Source organism: Hemitrygon akajei, chromosome 18 (genome assembly GCF_048418815.1).
Source record: "Hemitrygon akajei chromosome 18, sHemAka1.3, whole genome shotgun sequence".
NCBI lineage: Eukaryota > Metazoa > Chordata > Chondrichthyes > Myliobatiformes > Dasyatidae > Hemitrygon > Hemitrygon akajei.
The window spans coordinates 13,465,749-13,486,847 of NC_133141.1; the positions used below are offsets into that span (position 1 = coordinate 13,465,749).

At 41.7% G+C, this 21,099-nt stretch overlaps 1 protein-coding gene across 5 annotated transcripts in view; it reads left to right on the forward strand.

Moving 5' to 3' along the window:
- Positions 1-21,099, forward strand: part of LOC140741109 (electroneutral sodium bicarbonate exchanger 1-like) — a 205,331-nt gene that overhangs the window by 63,028 nt on the left and 121,204 nt on the right. The gene's annotated exons all lie outside the window — the stretch shown is intronic.

The window sequence follows — 21,099 nt, forward strand, 5'->3', positions numbered from 1 at the left end:
TTTTTTTAGATCTTGGATCAGGAAGTGAAAGAGACAAATTTTAATCTTTTCAATGTTTTACAGAAAGATTGGAAAATGCCTATCAGATTAAAGTAAAGCCTGAAATCTGAAGCTTTTGAGTTGTATTAAGACCAAGGAATTCACATCTATCATTTTAATGGAATGACTAAACAAAATTCGCTGCATCAAAATTTGAGAAATTGTTCAGCAGCAGTTGTGCTTGTCGGATGTTAAACAGCTGCATCTTAGTTAGGTCATTTTCAATGTTTTCAATACTTTTTGCACCCAGAGTACTGCATAACATTGAAATCCATGTCAAATCACTAATTCTGTGTGCTTACACCCACAAAGATGAACAGGAACCATGCTGTGCCTTCAGCTTCTGGATTTCTGTTTTTGAATTGCGTAGGTGCAGATATGGCAGAAGCTGCTGTCAGTGACTATGAATCCTGATAGTTATGCTTGTAGTTTCTCTGCAAATTCCAGACTGTTATTACTGTAGTCAAAATAAACTCTTCTGAATTCCAATGTAAATTTTTTGATAAATCAGGAATCATGCTTGCTATAAATCAAATAAGGATGCAGTGTCTTTAAGGAAGAGTAAAATTGCAGTTTGTCAAGCTTGCATGTGGTGTTTCCAATTAAATATATCGTTTTGGTAATTGGGTATATGGTTTTTTTTGATTGGATGAAGGAATTGGGGTATTTAGTTCTCTATTTCAGTTTTGCTAAATCCATCAAGCAATACCTGGTCATCTAAGAATGGGTTGTGGGGGGAAGGGTGGAACACAGTAAGCTTGTTTTTACAGTTGAAATTTCTTGAATCATCATGTTTGTGCTGGATAAAGCCCATCTCTGGGTATATACAAGGTTGTTGTATCTGCTTCCCTGATTGCAGTGTTGAGATTTCCACCATAAATGTGGTCTGAATTTTCAATTGCAGATTTTTGGTTATGATCATTTACTCACAAGTTTGAGTATTTATGCCAGGCGTGGGCTTTGAAGTTTGACTATCTGTTTTGTATTGCCATGGAAATGGATGATATTCTACTTCTATTGACCAGACAAAATGACACAAGTTATATTCTAAGAATTTTGTGTTTCTATCAACACAGTATTAAATGAGGCTCCAGGAATTTAATATCTTATTGAAGAAAGCAGTCTAGTAAAGATATAGAATTCTAACTGAAGCATGTTCTGAAGATGAATTAATACTTTTTTTAAAAATAGTTGCATTTTCTGTTTTTAATTGTATTGGTTCTAGAAACATTCCCCAGGATAAACAGTATCTGTGGAAAGAAGAGTTAAAGTTTTAGGTCAAAAATCCCTTTTTCACCCCCCCCCCCCCCCAAAACTAGGAAAGAGGAAAATCATAGTCATAAATTGTAGAGAAGGTGAGGTGAGAGCATGTACAAGACAAAAGAACAATATCTGATAGAGGGATAAGATGAAAGATCATCTTATTGATGGGTTAATGGGAGCACTTGGTGTGAAATTTTGAACAAGGGAACATTAAATCTATAAAATGAGGGCAGTAAGTGAGAACGTAAAGATCGTGAAATGTAGAGCTTTTGGATATGCCCAACGGATTATTCTGAGCTATTGCAGATGGACTGATACAGACAAAGAATGCTTCGGGCAATTGAGTTTAAAATTCAATGCAACCAGATGGAAGATGAGGTGCTATTTCTTCAGCTTGTGTTGGGCCTTGTTATAATGAAGCAGGAAGCTGTAGACCTATAGGTAGGAGTGTGATAGGAAACACTGGATTGCTGAACTGCCCATATTAACCTGTTGGCTGGATGATCTAACATACAGCACATCTCCTTGGCAACATTGGTCTTGTCAGCTATGTTCTATCCACCCTCTCTGCAATTTAAAACCAACTTTTCTTTCTTAGCACTGACAAAGGGTCTTCAACCTGAAGCTTTAACTCTTTCTCTTTAAACAGATGTTGCCTGAAGTTTCCAGCATTTTCTGCTTATTTCAGATTTCCAGTATCTCCGTTTTTGATTTTAACATTAACTGCTATTTGTTTTAATATACTGAAAGAGCTAATGCATGATTAGAAATGCCAATGTGTCCAGAAAGCAGTGTGTTCTGGACAGTGGGTGGCAGCCCCTTATGAAATCAGGAAGCTGATCCAGCTCTTCTGTGAAAACAAGAAATTGCAGCTCATTAAGCCTAATTGATCTTTTTGTGCCAGATGTATGACTAATGCACTGCACCTGAGCTATTTTTAGCCTCCATAACAGCTTCCTATTCCTGTCTCTCTCAGACGAACTGTTTTCTGGTTTGCATGATCTTGCAGTTCACAGAATAGTGTGTAGATGTGCAATAAAGGACCAGGATAAGTAATTATAACATGAAGATAAGTAATTATAAAACATTGATATCGATATTTGTAAATGTTAGTTTGAGAGATGCAACCACTGCTTTTCAGTGAAGTGTTAGCAAATATTTTATATTGTTACGAACCCCGTAACTGGGTGTCTTACCAGCAAAGATAGGAGTAGCCGTTGAAGTCTGATGATACTATTTTTAACAGTATTTATTAGTAAAAATACACAAAATAATATCAATGCAAATATACAGATAATATACGTCATCAATACTAAACCTAATAGTGCAGGTATAATAATAATCAATAAGAAATAAGCTCTATCATTGTCTAGGGGATAATGAATTGTCTGATGGAAATATAAAGTTCAGTTCAGTTAATAAAGGCTGTCGTCGTTGCTGATCACCGTGTGGCAATTGTTAGAGAGAGAGAGAGAGAGAGAGAGAGAAACGCCGACTTTCCTTGGTACGGTCTTGATCCGTATCCGTCCTTTAGCTAGACCATTCCGTGGAGGACTCGCCACCCAGGCAAGGATGGACACACACACACAAGCCCCCCACCGGTCTCGTAACGTTTCTCCTGGTGTGTCTGAGGAGGGTTTCCCAGACCCTACTTTTATCCTCACTCACAGGGTCTCAGGTGTCAATCAGGTTGGGATGATGCAATCCCTCAACCAGACCACTCTGGCTGCCCCCTGAGGGGTTTCAATGAATAGTACAGTACTCAATACACAATTCCTTCTCCAAGAGACAATAGCAGTAATCAGTGGTTCCGTTCCGCTTTTGTTAGGAGACATTCCACTTTTTGTGTATTCCTGCGTTGTCAATAACAACTGCCTTTTCTGTTATCCTGCGTCTCTCTCTCATTACTGACATGATGTATGTATCTCTCATTTCCTGGGTATCAGACACGAAATAATAGTGATCTTGCGATTCTCAAAAAGGAGGGGGCGACTTTGCACCCTTCGGCCCATCAGAGTTGCTCCACATTCGTAACACCCCCATCCTTCTAAGGATTTTTACCACAGGGAAAAATTAACTAATACAGAGTCTTACAGAATTTCAGAATCTAACACAATACAAAAGAGTTTTTTTAAACTACGGAGTAATACAGTTATACATTCAATTCAGCATTTAGATAAACAGTCAGCGAGCACATTATCACTTCCTTTAATATCTTATACCTTAATAAATTCCTGTAGCATCAGACTCCAATTTAATAACCACTTTTTTAAAAATTCCTTTTCTTCAGCAAAACAAAACAAAAAATTGTGATCTTAGCTTACGTGTATATTACAAAAGTTTATGCAAATACCAATCTTTATTTTACTTTCAAACTTAACAGTCAATCTTCCAGGGTGTTGTCTTTATTATTTACATGCTTTGTCAAAATCCCTTAAAACTAGATTCTGTTATTTAAAGTGGCATTTTTCAACCTTCGCCCCTTTTCCAGTTAATTCTCACGTGGTTAGCTTGCTTACCAGTGTGGAATAGGCTTTTGCATGCTCCTTTCATAGGAGTTATTTTATCAACAATGTTTTCCAAACTTAGCCCATTTTCTGAACTTTCACACAATTCTTTATTTTTAAGCAAGTCGTTAGTTTTATCTTCAGGACCCTTCATTCTATTAGTTTTCAGTTTAATATCTGCAAGCGATCCCTCTTTGTCCAAACAACATTTCAAATTCTGCCTCTTCACAGCACACCCTTGAATAACATTAGCGAGTGGGGCACCTTTACATTCCAAATCAAACTGAAATTGATTCACAGGCACCTTGTTAAAAAGCCATTGTTCCTTCAGCCTGGTTACTGCTTCTGACACCAATCCAGACTTTAAATTTTCTTCATTCAACTTAGGAACTACACTTTTCCCTTTTCCTTCAATAATAATATCCACATCACCACCTTTTATCTCCTCACTAACATTTAACACACCTTCGAACACAAACAACTGGGAATTCTCACTTCCCACTATTACCAAGGTTAACCCTTTCTTCACTGAACCAAGTCCATCTGACCCACAAGGACTGCATTCCTTTTTAACTGAATCCGATACCTCAGACTTTTCCTGAGTTTCATTACTAGGTTCAGTACCATGTGCATCCACATTTTGAACACACTCAAACGGGACCTCTGCCTCTTCCAGGCTTTCAATACCCGTCCCCTTTTCAAATTCTAAGTTCCCCTGATCCTCCCAGCTACTCTCTGGGCAACTCCCTTCCGGAGTAAACTCAACCCTGCGGGCTGAAACAACCTCATCTGCTAACCCAGCAGACTCCTTCAACGTAACGGCATCCTTTTCATCTAGGACTGCCCTTATTTTATTATCGGGAACACATTTAAAATTTTCAACTTCTTCAAACAGTTCTGTCAAGCCAGACAGATCATCCATGTCCAACCCTGGACCTTCTAACAGCCTTATCTGTTTCTCATTTTTACTCGTGCCTCTATAAATTTCCTCCTGGCTAAGGGCAGGTCTACCTCCTCTCCCTTACTCTCTTTCACCTCCCTATTCTCCATTTCACCACCCTCTAACCCCTCTTGGTACAGGGTCGGTAAAAACGTCTCAGCCAAGTCGATACTGGACTGATTTAAACTGGTCTCTTTCTCAGCTGCCTTTCTTGACATGCTGCGAGTGGTCGCGCATGCGGGATAGATCTTGGAATCTAGGGGTGGGTCCTCAACACTTACAGGCTGGCTCGTCAGCTCCATGGCTGACCAAACCTCACCACCGGCTAAATCGTTACCAAGAAGGACGACCACGTCAGCTCTCGGAAATTCTGATCGCACCCCTTTTTCAACTGGTCCAGATACCAGCTCACAATTTATAATGATCCTATGCAAAGGCACAACTTCTGTCCCTTTTCCTATGCCTCTCAAAGCTACCTCTCCCGTCTCAGGACCAAAATCTAGTACCTTACTGAGAATCAATGACTGCTCAGCTCCAGTATCTCTCCAGATCCGCACTGGAACTGGTGTTTTCTCCCTCTTTCACAAACACGGTCCCTTCTGAAATAAATTTCTCACGCCCCTCTCGTATTCTATCTACCTGGGGCTTTCTCGTCGATTTACTGATCAACACAATACACCCTGTAGGGACTGCTGCTTTCCCTTTTCCCGTCTCCTTCCTCAGAGCAAAGCACTTAGATGCAATATGACCCACCTTTCCACAATTAAAACAGGTCAAGCCAGGACTCCTCCTGCCGTCTTGCCTTTCCTCCTCCTTATTTTTACCACTAGCTCCCAGCTGAATCTCTGCCTCAGCCGGCAGCCTTTCTCTACCGTTCCTACGGTCTTTCTGGTAACTCTTATTCAAGGAAAAGTTTGTCTTATGGGTTAGGGCATATTCATCTGCGAACCTGGCAAATTCGGATATGGACTTATTCGGCTTCTCGTTCAAATACATCCAGATATCATCCGCAACACAACCTTTAAATTCCTCAATCAGAATTAACTCCCTGAAATGCCAAAAATCTTCTTCCACCATTTCTGCTGCACACCAACGATCCAAGAGCACACCCTTCTCATAGGCAAACTCTGCATACGTCTGATTCCACACTTTCTTTAAATTTCTGAACTTTTGTCTATAGGCCTCAGGTACCAATTCATAGGCCCGAAGAATGGCCTGTTTTACTTCCTCGTAATTCTCATACTCCTCCTCTTCCACAGATAACGCCGCATATGCCCGTTGTGCCTTCCCTTTTAACACACTTTGTAACAACGCCACCCACTGATCTCTGGGCCACTTCTGATTCACTGCCACCTTTTCAAAATGCAAGAAATAACTATCAACATCCGTCTCCTCGAACGGAGGTACTAACCTAAACTCCCGACTAACATTAAACCTCTCCTCTCGGTCTGGCCCTTGAGCTCTTCGCTCTTGCCTTAACTTCTCCATGTCCAGCTCATGCTGCCTCTGTTTCTCCTTCTCCTCATACTCCCTCTGCTTTTCAGCCCTTTCCTTCACCTTTTCAGCCCTTTCCTTCACCTTTTCAGCTGCTTCAACTTAATTTCATGCTCCTTCTTCTCAGCTGCTTCCAGCTGTTTTAACTTAATTTCATGTTCCAACCTTAATTTTTCCAACTCTAACTGAGCCGTCCCACTAGCTGGTACCTTTTCAGGGAGCTGTTCCACTACTTCAGCCAAAAACACATTCTTCTTAATATAATGCTGAGTTACGACCCTCCGCATCTCCCACTTTTTCATTGACGACCTCACCTCTGCGAGATTTAGTCCTTTTGCAATATTTATCAAGTCCGACTTTGTGGCAGCCTCTAGCGCCTCCGGAGTTGGGTTTTTTATAAATTCGTCTACGTCCATCTTTGCTGGTTTCCCGTCTGGCTATCCACGCAACCAGATCCAAGTTTGGACTTAAAAGCCCGATTTACTGGCCCTCCAATTTGGTATCAAATCTCGAGATGAGGCCCCAAGTTGTTATGTACCCCATAACTGGGTGTCTTACCAGCAAAGATAGGAGTAGCCGTTGAAGTCTGATGATACTATTTTTAACAGTATTTATTAGTAAAAATACACAAAATAACATCAATGCAAATATACAGATAATATACGTCATCAATACTAAACCTAATAGTGCGGGTATAATAATAATCAATAAAAAATAAGCTCTATTGTTGTCTAGGGGATAATGAATTGTCCGATGGAAATATAAAGTTCAGTTCATACAGGCTGCTGTCGTTGCTGATCACCGTGTGGCAATTGTTAGAGAGAGAGAGAGAAAGAGAGAGAGAGAGAGAGAGAGAGAAAAACTTGCCGACTTGTTACGATCTTGATCCATATCCATCCTTTAGCTAGACCGTTCTGTGGAGGACTCGCCACCCAGGCAAGGATGGACACACACACAAGCCCCCCACCGGTCTCGTAACGTTTCTCCTGGTGTGTCTGAGGGGTGTTCCCCAGGCCCTACTTTTATCCCCACTCACGGGGTCTCAGGTGTCAATCAGGTTGGGATGATGCAATCCCTCAACCAGACCACTCTGGCTGCCCCCTGAGGGGTTTCAATGAATAGTACAGTACTCAATACACAATTCCTTCTCCAAGAGACAATAGCAGTAATCAGTGGTTCCGTTTCGCTTTTGTTAGGAGACATTCCACTTTTTGTGTATTCCTGCATTGTCAATAACAACTGCCTTTTCTGTTATCCTGCGTCTCTCTCTCATTACTGACATGATGTGTGTATCTCTCATTTCCTGGGTATCAGACCTGAAATAATAGCGATCTTGCGATTCTCAAAAAGGAGGGGGCGACTTTGCACCCTTCGGCCCATCAGAGTTGCTCCACATTCGTAACAATATCATTATATACTCTTAATAAGGTTGAGCACTGAATGGCTTTAGTATGGCTGCTTGGAGCAATGTTGTGCAAGGTGAGTCAGTAGTTTTTAAATTCATGTCTTGGCTGTTTGGAATTTTTGTTCCTAAATAGAAGCAAGAAGTCATTGGTGCAAGTGTATGGAAAGGTATTACAATTAATTGTCATTGTCCTCCAATTTCGTGTTCTTTTCTCATTATTGATGCTTCTTTGTGCCCTTCACTTCCTGCCTTGCAAGTTCAAAGTAAATTTCTTATCAAAGTACGTGTTCTCACATACAACCCTGAGATTCTTTTTTTTGCAGGCATGCACATTAAATCCAAGAAACACAATAGAATCAATGAAAGACCATACCCAACAGGATGGACAATCAACCAATGTGCAAAGACAGCAAACTGCAAATACAAAAGGGAAAAATGGGCTTTTTATATAATTAAACATTTAATTAATAATATTCATAGAGATTTTCTCTGGAAAAAGTGGTGCTTTTTTTTTTACATGCAGATTTTTATAAAATCATTTGGCATGCCATAATAGTGGTCATCATAACACTACTACAGCACCAGCTACTTGATTTCAATTCCGCCACTGTTTGTAAGGTTTTATGTCCTCCCTGTGACCATGTTGGATTTCCTCTGGGTGCTCCAGTTTCCTTACTTTACAAAGACATATGTTAATTGTAAGTTAATTGGGTAGCATGGACTTATTGGGCTGGAAGGGCTGTTACTGCGCTGTATCACTAAATAAATTTTTTTTAAAAAAAATAAAAAATTAGTCTTCAACATAAAGCATAGTGAATTGGTCAAGATAGACTGTTTATCTACTGGTTATTGTATGAAAATTCTATTGGAAAAATCAAGACTGCATCAGCAGTGATGCACGTCTGACTGAGGTGAATGATAGCAGTAGATTTAAAGAAGTGATTTAAAGTTGGATAGGTATATGGACTGGAAAGGAATGGAGGATAATGGGCTGAGTGCAGGTCGGTGGGACTAGGTGAGAGTAAGCGTTTGGCATGGACTAGAAGGGCCGAGATGGCCTGTTTCCGTGCTGTAATTGTTATATGGTTATAAGAGCCATGGAGTATTTTTGAGAAAAGGATATAATCCTGATGATTGAGACAGTTTTGTGAAGCAGCGACAACTGACTAAAAATTGAGGGACAATAATGAGAGTAATTTAGTAAATCTATATACTACTAAAATTCTCATGCTCTGTCTGTTTCTGTTTGTGACCTTCAATTAGCGCAAATGGTGCATTACAGTGGCACTATTTTTGGCTAAATCAACTTAAAATGCACTAACTTACAGAATACAGGCAAAGTTCAGGGTTATATATTTGTATAAAATTGTTCACTCGCCAAAATCACCAGCCCCGCTTTCACCCAAGAGCTGATCTGCCATCATGGAAATTGGGATGCAGCACCAAGATGCATGTACACAGCCAGCCTCAGCAGCGACACCAACTGGAGCAAAAGGGCAGGGCAGCTCTATTTTGAAGAGTCAGATTCTGCTAATCACCATCAGAATGTGCAGGATTGGAACAGATCTAACTGCTACCCATCAATAAGAGATAATTAAATCTTATTGTAATGACATACTTCGAGACACCCATCAAACCCTTTGCTGCAGTCAAAGGACAGTGGTGACTATATCACGTCCATTTAGGAGAGCGCCAACCACATCATTAAGAATAATCAGCATCCTGGAGGCTTTGACGTTACTGTTTCATATCTTCTATCCAGCATTAGGGTAAAAAAAATGGTCAGCCTAATTATGCTGCGTGGGAAGAGAAGGGGGACATTATGGTCGAGATTATGCCAGACGTCGTCGGGAAGTGGCAAGGAGAGGGAGAGAACAAGAATCTGATGAGGCCAGGGCCACACGACTCTAGGATCAAAGAGTCAGGACAAAAAAGATGAGAGAAGAAGAGACAGAGGAGGAGAGGCATGCACGTCTCTAAAATGACAACTGGCGCAGGAGGAGGAGAGAGGAAGAGACAAAGGAGCTGAGAAATGCATGTCTCCAGGATCAGAGACAAAGAACAAACAGCAGAAGAGATGAAGAGACGGCGGATGAAAGGACTGAACGTCTCCAGAATGACAACGAGAGGCACAAGGGTGGCAGATCAACCAGAGATGATGCCATTAAAAGTGTCCTTCGTTAAACGAGGAGGAGCTATATTTGCCTTGCTACGCGTCGTTCTTCTTTAATAAACTGAGGTCTTCTTCTTCAATTTCCAAAGCAAAGTGATACCAGTAGCATTCAGGAAAATTTAATGTTCATTCTGGTCACATCAGACTGCACTACCCTTCTCTCAAAGGGTTCCCCGGTGGGTCACCACATTGTCAGTTATAAAGCTAAAACTTCTGAACTAGAAAAAAAGAAAGGTAGCCCTGTAAAGACAATGGCAAAGTTCAAAGTACATTTATTATCAAAGTGTGTATACTATATACAACCTTGAGATTTGTCTCCTTGCAGGCAGCCACAAAACAAAGAAACACAATAGAACCCATTTTTTTTTTAAAAAAGACTGTTAAAGACCTAAGGTGCAGGGGGAAAAGAAACCAATCATGCAAACAATAAAAGTAAACAAATAACATTCTGAACTGAAGTTCACAAAAGTGAGTAACAGCCATAAAGCCAGTCATCACTGCAGCTAATTCAGGAGCCCATTTGTTGCAAGCCATAGCCTCACAGATGAATAAACTTCAAGCGGAACACCAGCCCATCACTCTCCTCTGGCCCTGATTCCTTGATCTTTTCAATCTGGCCCAGAACTTAAATTGACCAAACCTTGGGTTGTTCCTTGCTCTCGAACCAAGGCCCTGCCACTTCAATATGCTATACAGCCTGGGTCCTGCAGGCTTGATTCAACCTGACCTTTCCAATCTGGCCCGGCACTTAAATCTGTCAAACATTGGCTTATTCCTTGCTGTCGAGTCCGGGCCTTGACTCTGTTGCTTCAAATTGCCTCCAAGTCTGCTCCAGCAATGTCCAAATTTTAGCTCATTCCCTCCTCTTGGGCCCAGACCTTGTCAAAGTTGTACAGTAAAATAAAGAATTGGTTGAGGCATTAAACAATTATTTTTTCATCTTGTTATTTTAGCCTTTTTATTGTGGGGTTGGAGTACTGAAGTAAGTCTTGCTGAAGGCTTCAGTGAAACTCTGAAATTTTGTTTGCAGTGTTGATCTCAGTACCTCAAGCACATTGGATTCTGGTTAATTGGTCTATCAGTTAATCAGGGCAGCTGCTTATTTGGGATGGCTCTTAAAGATCAAAAACTAATTGAGAAAATAGCTGGGAACTGCTGAGGCAGGTGGAACCTGTGCAGGGTGTCGGTTCACTTGTATCAGGAAGGTCCAACTGGGCAAAGGTTGGCCAAGTGCGTGCTTGTGTTTCTGGTTCTGGTGTAAGTTAGCAGCGAGGCTGAGCAAGCTGCTGAACGGCTGCCTCCGGCAAGGCAGCTAGGGAGAAATGGATGGTTGTGAAGGGAGAATTAAAGGGAATGAGGAGATAGTGAGGGGATGGATGAATGAAAACTGAGACAAAGGGAGTAAAAGAATAAGAAATGTTAGTGGAGAGAGCTCTGTAAGTGAGGAAGATGAACAAGTTCAGAGAGAAGGTATAATGAGATGGCTCAAGGAAACATAAAGAAAATTAACCCATTTGTACTAACAATAACACTGGCAAATAAGATGGGGGGAAATAGTATTTACAAAAGTCCTTAATGATGGCAACCTATTGGTAAGATGTGCGAATGAGGAACAGCTTGAGAAAGTACTCAAATTAAGAGAGACTGGAAAATGTAAGGTGGAATACACAGGGAGGGTGAGAGCATGAAATGGTGGTGGATGTAAAGGAGTGATCACAGAGGTACCAATGAGTATAAATATGGAGGAGTTAAAGAGGAGTATCAAAGGAGGAAAAGTAATGAATGTTCAAAGGCGGAAAACAACAAAGGAGGGATTGAAAAAGGAAAGTGAAACAGTATTGATTGAATTTGAAGAAGAAAGAGTGCCAGGGAAGGGGTTCCTGGGTTTCATGAGTTACCCAGTAAGAGTGTATGTGCCAAAGCCATTGAGGTGCTATAAATTGTCAAAGGTTTGGACACATAGCTAAAAACTGTAATAGGCAGAGGAGATGTGCTAGATGTGGGAATGATCATGAGTATGGAAAGTGTGGACCAGGAGTGCAACCAAAATGCTGTAATTGTGGAGGAGCTCATAATGTGGCGTATAGTGGGTGTGAGGTTATGAGACAGGAGAATAAAATTCAAGAAATAAGAGTGAAAAGAAAGATTACTTATGCAGAAGCTGTAAGAATGTCAAGAGAACAGAATAATGCTCCTAATGAACAGGGAGCAAGAGGGATGCGAGAGATGCAACAAAGAACAAATGACAGGATTTATGTAGACAAAAAGGCTCTAGTAACATTCGTTGCAGGAGTGATTAATAGTACGGCTGAGGTAAAGTCAAAAAGTGAAAAAAAATTCAGCTGGTTGTCAAAGCAGCAATGAACCACTTAGGGTTAGTAGGATTGACATGGGAAGAAGTGAGGGAGAACCTCACTAGTCAGTCAAACCAGGAAGTGTCATGGGTTGGTTAATACTAATTATGATGATTGTTTTGCAATGGAATGCAAGGAGCTTACTGGCCAATAGCCAGGAATTCCAGCAGTTTATTAAAGAAATGGTTGTAAAACTGGATGTAGTGTGTATTCAGGAGACTTGGTTGAAACCAACTTTAGACTTTGTGGTATATGGATATACAATGATAAGGAAAGATAGAAATCTAGGGGGAGGAGGGGGTTGTGCTATATTAATCTAACAAGGTATACCATATAGGGTACTGGAGAAAGGAGATGATCAGGAATACATAGTGGTGAAAGTGTGGGGGAGAGGGGAGGGAGTGGTTATAATTAACTACTATAATCCATGTAAAAGGTTGGATTTGGATAGCCTACTAAGGATACAAGGACAAAACAGAAATAAAGTGGTGTGCAGATTTCAATGCTCACAGCACAATATGGGGGGATTCGTTTACAGATTCAAATGGAAAGGTAATTGAAGATTTAATGGAAGAAAAGGATTTGGGGTGTATGAATGTTGGTAGAGGAACAAGGATAAACATAACAGGAACTGAGTCAGTATTAGATATTACGTCGTGTCAAATACCTTGGCTGGAGTTAGTAACTGGGGCGTTTGGACTGCTTCAACAGTAGGCAGTGATCACTACCCAGTTTCATGTTCAGTGGGTGAAAGAGTTGAAGTAAGAGCAGGTGGTGGAATCCCAAAGTGGGTGTTTGGAAAAGCAGATTGGGGTAAGTTCCAGAAGTTGAGTGAAGAAGCATTGACAAGGATTGACATTTCTGAAAATATAGATGAATTAAACAGTCAGGTGACTTCAGCAATTATGGCAGCAGAAGGATCTATACCCAGGAATAAAAATAGGATGAATAGAGAACTGGTTCCATGGTGGACAAGAATGTTGTCAGGCTGTATTTTTTTTTAAAAGCAGAAATAGAGCATTCAGACTAGTTTAAAGAACCCATAATATGCTGCATTTGATTCAATAGAAGAAGGCACAGGCAGTGGTGAGAAGAACTATACGTGTAGCTAAAAGGGCAAGTTGGAGGAGTTTTTGCAACAAAATAGGAAGAACAACGCCTGTAGGAGAGGTATGGGGAATGATTAAGAGGTGGGAGGAGATAGAAGGGAATGGGAATATCCAGTAATGATATCTGAGGAGGAAACAGCAGTCTCCAGCAGGGATAAGGCTGAGATCATGGCCACATTATTTGTAAAGATACATAGTTCAGAAAATTTGTCTGAAGAATGGAGAAGGAGAAGGGAAAGAACAATGAGTAACACCCAGGTGTGTTAAACAGGAGGGAAGAAACTGATGATATAATTGATGAACTGTTTACATTGGCAGAGATGGTGAGAGCAATAACGAGATCGAGACCAACCTCCCCAGGGACAGATCTGATATGCTATGTTATGATTTTTTTTTTAAAGTCTAGGAGAAGGAGTGCTCTTGAAGTTGCTGCATCTTTACAACAGAGTGTGGGAGGAGGGAAGATTACCAAGTGCACGGAAAGAAGCAGTAGTAATTCCAGTAAGGAAACCTGGCAAGGATCCGTCAAAACCTACTAGCTACAGGCCAATAGCATTAACATCAAATATGTGCAAGATAATGGAAAGGATGATAACAGAAAGGTTATCGTATGAGTTTGAGAAGAGGGGAATGCTGGCAAGTTATCAGAGTGGTTTTAGGAAGGAAAGGAATTCCATGGACTCGGTGATAAGGTTAGAGACTGAAATAAGAAAGGCCCAGGCAAATAAAGAGTCAGTAGTTGCAGTATTTTTGATGTAGAAAAAGCTTATGACATGATGTGGAAGGAAGGATTGTTAATTAAACTGCACAAGATGGGGGTTGGTGGGAGAGTTCTTAATTGGATAAAAGAATTTTTGTTTGGTAGGAAAATTCAACTTTGAATTGGGTCAGAATTATCAAATCAGTACATAGTGGGAAATGGCACACCTCAAGGTAGTGTGATCAGCCTATTACTTCATTATGATCAATGATGTCTTCACAAAGGTACCAGTGGATATAGGTAGGTCACTGTTTGCAAATGATAGGGCCTTGTGGAAAAGAGATAGGAACATGGAGCATATAATCAGGAAGCTACAAGGAGCAATTGATGAAGTGGTGGAGTGGGGTTATGATTGGGGATGTAGATTTTCAGTAGAAAAAAACTCAAACTGTATGTTTCACCAGGAAAAGAATTGAGGTAGGGAAGAAGTTAAGGATGTATGGGATAGGATTAGAAAGGGTTGGATCATTTAAATTTCTGGGAGTTATATTTGATTCGTGATTAACATGGACAGACCATATCAGGAAAATTGAGGAGAAATGTAAAAAAATAATAAATGTGATGAGATGTTTGACTGGTAGGGAATGTGGAGCAAGTTGTTCAGTGTTGAAGCGAATGTATGTGGCTTTAGTAAGATCTGTGTTGGATTATGGAAGTGTAGCATATGGATCAGCAGCTAGGTATCTTATAAGGAAACTGGATGTGATTCAGGCTCAGGTTTTGAGAATGTGCAGTGGGGCTTTTTAAACATAACCAGTATCAGCCCTACAGGTAGAATTGGGAGTAATGCCTTTGGAACTAAGAAGGATGCAATTGATGGCAAACTACTGGACTAATTTGGAGGGGCACAATGACTCTCACCCTGCAAAAGGAGTGTTGCTGGAGTGCTGGGAGAATGGGAGGTTTCAGAGGGATAACTTTAGTCAGGTAGGGAATGATATTGCTAAAGAATGTGGAGTGTTTGATCAAAGGATAAGTCCTTCAGTAGTTTATCTGGTTGTAGCTCCATGGAAGATTGTATGGCCTGACATAGACTGGCATTTGTTAGAGGTAAAAAGGAAAGGAAAATATAAAACTGATTTGGTAAGTGCATTTAACTGTCATGTGATGGAAAAGTATAGTGGTTATACTCAGATTTATACGGATGGTGCTAAGGAACCTGAAACAGGAGTGACAAGGTTTGGGGTGGCTATACCAGCAAAAGCAATTGGAATCAGCAGAAGAACATCTAATAAGTTAGGAGTATATACAGTGGAGATGTTGGCAGTGTTGGTTGCGTTGCGATGGGTGGAGAAAGCTAGACAAGTCAAAGTGTTATGCTCAGATTCATCCTCAGTTCTAACAAGTTTAAGGTCTTTTCACTCAAACAGCTGACAAGATGTACTTTATGAAGTCCTTCAGTCAGTCACGAGTTGCAAATCAGGGAGGTCAGGTTAAATTTCTATGGGTTCTAGCTCATGTAGGGGTGGAAGGGGAATGAGAGGGTGGATGAGTTGGCAAAGAGGGCGTTAAAGAAAGAAAATATAGAAATGCACATTAGTATCAGCAAAGCAGAGGCTAAGTGTGTAATTTGGGAAAGAATCATCCAAATGTGGCAAGAAAGATGGGACAGAGAGGGGAAAGGGAGGCATTTATATCAAATACAAAGGAGTGTTACAAGTACTAGGGTAGGCAGTGGATACAGAAGAGAGGTAACTGTGTGGACTAGGTTAAGGCTGGGGCACTGTGCACTAAACAAAACATTGAAAATGATAGGGAAACACCAGAAAGGTTTGTGTGAGGAATGTCAGGAAGAGGAGTCAGTCGAACATGTAATTCTGGGATACAGAGATAATGAGAATTAATCTAAGGGAATTGGGGGTGCAGGAATTCACATTTTAAGCTGGGTGTCAACCACTGTAAAACAAGAAGGAAGGAAGGAGAAAATAGCTGGGGTTCCATTTGTTTATTTGGTACACTATGTTGCTTAATTGCGACAGGAGATTGTTGCCAAACGGTTTCTAACTAGCATCAGTCAAGTCTGCTTGTGTGGTCGTTAGACACTACACTGTGCTTGGAATGAAGAGCTTTTAAATAGCATCAGTTGCGTGTGTTTTTATTTGAAAAAGCAGTGACTTGTTTCACTTTTAAACAACAAGACAATTCAGAGCAGTCTTGCTCACTGGTTGCAACCATTCTGGAGATGCTAGAAATGGCCAGGAATGAAAACAAAACAATTTCACTACTTCATTAAATTAGGAATTGCAAAGAATTTGAAGATAATGATGACCATAATGAGTGTTACAATGAAAATGAAGATTTGGAGGATGCAATCATTGAAAGCATTGTACGACAGCAGTCCACTATCTGCACTGACTGTCTGTGCTGATTGTATTCATTTACAGTCAGTCAAAAGAACACAGCAGTGCATTGGTTATCTGTCACATCAGATAATGACATTAAAACCTGTGCAGGAGAGTTTTTAAAGTGGAAAAGCCGTTGCACTGGTACAGTTCCAGTTCCATTCTCTTGACCTTGAAAGTCCAGGTCCAGTAGCGTTAACTGGGGTCTTCCTTGGTTGCAGTGGATAACCATGACTACTCCTGTACCTAGTCAGTGTTACAGTACCACCTTAGCCATTAAATCTCACTATTGATTTCATCCACCCAGTCCGCTAGAGCTGACTTCTCATTCTAGGACAGGCATATCCCTCTTTTACTGTGGTATAAGGCCCGCTGGCTACCCTCACCTGGTTTAGCCAGCCTATCAAAGCAGTGTACCGGGGTGTTGCTGTTATTGCATGCAAACAGCTACTTGGAGCCACAGGTGAGAGCTGAGTGTCTGGTGTGGACCAAAGGTAAGTGAGCTGCCCCATAATGGACACAAAAAGCCCCTTCACCAGAAAAGCTACCCTTCCATGAACACCCCATACATGGCAGTGTACACTGGATGAATTCCTCCATCGATAACTATTATGAACTAATAGTTTTGTAGAACTGTAGTAGCACTGGTAGTGTTCTAATTTGTTCTGTACTTCATTTAAATATATAACTTGTTGCTCGGTTAAATGGTAGCTTGTCCTTTTTATACTTTTTTACCCATTTCAAACTCAGGACAGCCACTTAATTGGGCCAAGATGTACAGGTCCTGATGTGTTCCAATTAACTGGAATCCACTGTATTTCCCTTGAATCAGTATGAAATACATTCATGAGATTAATTCCTTGAATGAGGGGTTTGTCCTGAGGACTTTCCTGAAGCAGGGAGCATAGAATTACCCACTGAGTTCCTCCAGCATTTTCTATGTGTTGATAAAATTGTCTTGTGCTCTTTGGCACTTGGAAGAATTGATCTTGTTGAAACAATGATTGTCAGGATAAATGAAAGTAGGTTGTTTCCTTTACTTAGAGCCCAGAACCAGAGATATAGGATCAGTATAAGGAGTTAACTATGAAAGAGTGAGCAGACGAGAAATTCACGTAGGGTATTCTAAGTCTTTTACCCAAGATATTTTGTTTCAGCTTGTTCCTACCCCACTGAACTTGTATCTGCATACCTTGACTCTGTTTTATCCCCCCCCAGTTCAGTCCCTTCCCACTACATCCGTGACACCTCACACGCTCTTGATCTTTTCAAGGATTTCAGGTTCCCTGGCCCCCATCATCTCATTTTTACAATTTATGTCCAGTCCTTATACACCTCCGTCCCCCATCAGGAAGGCCTCAAAGCTCTCCATTTCTTTCTGGACACCAGACCCAACCAGTTCCCCTCCTCCACCTATTGAAACTTGTCAAGGGATATGGGGAGAAGGCAGGAACGGAGTACTGATTGTGGATGATCAGCCATGATCACAGTGAATGGTGGTGCTGGCTCGAAGGGCTGCATGGCCTACTGCATCTATTGTCCTCACTCTAAATAATTTCTCCTTTGGGTCCTCCCACTTACAAAAGGGGTAGCCATGGGCATTCCCACTTACAAAAGGGGTATTCCCACTTACAAAAGGGGTCCTCCCACTTACAAAAGGGGTAGCTATGGGCATTCGCGTGGGTCTCAGCTAAGCCTGCCTGTTTGTCAGCTATGTGGAACAGTCTATGTTGCAAGACTACACCAGTGACCGTACCGCACTTTTCCTACCCTACATCGATGACTGAATTGGGACTGCTTCCTGCACCTGTGCTGAACTCATTGATTTCATCCACTTTGCCTCCAACTTCCACCCGGCCCTCAAATTCATCTGGACTATTTCACACACTTCCCTTTCTTGATCTCACTGTCTCTATCTCCGGAAATAGTTTATCCACCGATGTCTATTATAAACCAACGGACTCTCACAACTACCTGGATTATACTTTGTCCCAGCCAGCTACTTGTAAAAGTGCCATCCCCTTCTCTCAATTCCTCTGTCTCTGCCACATCTCCCAGGATGAGGCTTTTCATTCCAGATTGAAGAAGATCTTTCTCAAAGAAAGAGGCTTCCCTTCCTCCACCATCAACGCTGCCCTCAACCACATCTCTTCCATTTCATGCATGTCTGCTCTTGCCCCATCCTCCCACCATGCTACCAGGGATAGGGTTCCTCTTGTCCTCACCTACCACCCCACCAGCCTTTGCGTCCAGCACATATTTCTTCACAACTTCTGCCACCTCCAACCCTCCACTCCAATAGGATCCCACCACCAAACACATCTTTCCCTCTCCCTACCCCCCTCTGCTTTCCACAGGGATCGCTCCTTACGTGACTCTCTTGTTCATTCGCCCCCTCCCCACTGATCTCCCTCCTGGCACTTAACCTTGCAAGCGGAGCAAGTGCTTCACCTGCCCCAACACCACCTCCCTCGCGACCATTCAGAGCCCCAAATAGTCCTTCCAGGTGAGGTGACACTTCACCTGTGAGTCTGTTGGGGTCATGGACTGTGTTCAGTGCTCCCAGTATTGTCTATCGGTGAAATCCAACATAATTGGGAGACTGCTTTGCCGACCATCTACACTCCATCCACCAGAACAAGCGGGATCTCCCAGTGGCCACCTATTTTAAGTCCACTTCCCATTCCCATTCCAATATGTCTATCCATGGCCTCCTCCACTATCAGGATAAGGCCACACTTGGGTTGGAGGTTCAGCACCTTGTATTCCATTTGGGTAGCCTCCAACCTGATGGCATGAACATCGATTTCTCAAGCTTCCAGTAATGCCTTCACTCCCCACCCCATTACTATTTCTTGTCCCCCTCTCATGTTGTCTCCTTGCCCACCCATCGCCTCCCTCTGGTGCTCCTTTCCCCTCTTCTTTCTTCCATGGCCTTCTGTCTCTTTCACCAATCAACTTCCTCACTCTTTGCTTCATCCCTCCCCCTCCAAGTTTCACCTATCACCTGGTGTTTCTCTCATCTCTCCCCCCCCCCCCCCCCCACCTTTCAAATCTACCCCTCGGCTTTTTTTCTCCAATTCTGCCGAAGAGTTTTGGCTCGAAATGTCAACTGTACTTTTTTCCATAGATGCTGCCTGGCCTGCTGAGTTCCACCAGCATTTTGTGTGTATTGTTCTCAAGATATTTGTTTGGTTGGTGATGAAACATATTAACATCTGCCTGGCTTTTTAGAGTGACTTTGATCCACTCTAATTTGTTTACTGGCACAATAGGTCCACAGCAGATGCTATTTAATTGGCTCTTCACTCAACTCTGGAACATCTGGACATCAGGTTACTTTTCATTGACTACAGCTCTGCATTGAATGCCATCATCCACTCAGAACTAATCAATGAGCTTCAAGACATTGGCCTCAATACCTGCTTGTGCAACTGGATCCTCTATTTCCTCAGTTGCAGTTCAGACTGGCAACAACATCTCCACAATCTCCATCAGCACAGGTGCAGCACAAAGATATGTGCTTAGCCCCCTGCTCTACTCGCTTTTCACTTATGACTGAGGCTAAGCACAGCTCCATTGTCATTTTCAAGTTTGCTGATGACACCACTGTCTTAGGCTGAATCAAAGGTGGTGACAAATCAGCATGTAGACTGAAAATCTGGCTGAGTGGTGCCACAATAATAACATCTCACTCAACATCAGCAAGACCAAGGAGCTGATTATTGACTTCTGGAGGAGGAAACCAGAGGTCCATGAGACAGACCTCTTTGAAGGATCTAAGGTGGAGAGGGTCAGCAACTTTAAAATCTACTCTGTTATTTCAGAGGACCTGTCCTGGGCCCTATGAAGAAAGCATGGCAACACCTCTACTTTAGGAGTTTGTGAAGATTTGACATAACTTCTAAAACTTTGACAATCTTCTATAGATATGTGGTGGAGAGTATATTGAATGGCTGCATCACAGCCTGGTATGGAAACACAGAAGTCCTTTTTGTGGAATTTTCCATTCAAGTAGTGACTACAGCCCACATCCACTGTGGGTAAAGCCCTCCTCACTATTGAGCATGTCTACAGTGTTGTCACAGGAAAGCAGCATTCATCATCAGGGACCTACGCCACCCAGATCATGCTCTCTTCTTGCTGCTGCCATCAGGAAGGTGGTACAGTAGCTTTAGGACTCGTGCCACCAGGATCAGGAACAGTATTCCCCCTCAACCATCAGGCTCTTGAACCAAAGGGGATAACTTCACTCAACTTCACTTGCCCCATCATTGAAATGTTCCCACAACTTATGGACTCACTTTCAAGGACTCTTCATCTCATGTTCTCTATTGCTTGCTTATTTTATTTATTCATTATTATTATTTCTTGTATTTGCACAGTTTGTGTCTTTTGCACACTAGTTGAATGCCCAAGTTGGTGCAGTCTTTCATTCATTCTATCATGGTTATTATACTGTTATGGATTTATTGATTATGCCCACAGGAAAGTGAATCTCAGGGTTGTATATGGTGACATATATGCACTTTGATAATAAATTTAATTTAAACTATTTACATTGAAGGGAAGTGCAATCACAAATGCAGAATAGTGTTAAAGGAAGTTCAGTGTAGGGAGATGAGATGCAAGGACCATGATGGGGTAGATTGAAGTGGAGTTCATCTTTATCCTGCAAGTAGTCTTGTAACAGCAGCGTAGAAGCTGTCTTTG